The sequence below is a fragment of the Magnolia sinica genome, chromosome 5 (assembly GCF_029962835.1).
Source record: "Magnolia sinica isolate HGM2019 chromosome 5, MsV1, whole genome shotgun sequence".
NCBI classification, from domain to species: Eukaryota; Viridiplantae; Streptophyta; class Magnoliopsida; order Magnoliales; family Magnoliaceae; genus Magnolia; species Magnolia sinica.
Window position 1 is genome coordinate 10868909 of NC_080577.1, and position 759 is coordinate 10869667.

Sequence of the window (759 nt, forward strand, 5' to 3'; positions counted from 1 at the left end):
CAACATCTCTCTCTCTCTCTCTCTCTCTCTCTCTCTCTCTCTCTCTCTCTCTCTCTCTCTCTCTCTCTCTCTCTCTCAAATTTGTTTTTCTTTGGACTGTAATGAAGTTTAATGTTCAAAACTTGACAATGTTCACACCAAAATCATAATCAACAAAGATGTCTAAAAGTGAAGGTTCAAGACCTTAATTATGCTGAAAATCAATAGTACTGGAAGGGATTGATAGCAAGATTGTTGTTTATTAAACCCCCACAGATTATTCTTGGCAGTTGATAATAGTTCATACTAAGCAGGAGGGAACTAGTAATATCTCCTATTGATAATCTCTTTAGACTAAACGAAAATCAACACCTCTGATTGCATGCTTCAAATGTCAGGTACCTTAAAAGTATATTTATAACACTAATAGGGCATTTGGTCTAGTGGTATGATTCTCGCTTTGGGTGCGAGAGGTCCCGAGTTCGATTCTCGGAATGCCCCTTCCAATATGAGTAAATCTTTTAGTTTTTCTGCTCAACTCTCTCTCTCTCTCTCTCTCTCTCTCTCTCTCTCTCTCTCTCTCTCTCTCTCAAAAGATTACTATTCTTGGCAATACTTCATAATTCCTGTACTTGGGTTGTGAACTAGGCATGCCTTCTCTTTGTAATTTCTGTAGTTCTGTAATGACATTACCATAATTCTTTCTTTATGATGCATATGGCATTTGGTCTTGTAGTATGATTCTTGCTTTGGGTGTTTGGGAGAGGCCTTAAGTTGAAT

The 759-nt window shown here is 37.7% G+C and overlaps 1 non-coding gene across 1 annotated transcript; it reads left to right on the forward strand.

Moving 5' to 3' along the window:
- Positions 1-408: 408 nt before the first annotated feature.
- On the forward strand, positions 409-480 carry TRNAP-UGG (transfer RNA proline (anticodon UGG)). The gene has a single exon. It is a non-coding gene; the product is annotated as a tRNA-Pro (tRNA).
- The last annotated feature ends 279 nt before the right edge of the window (positions 481-759 follow it).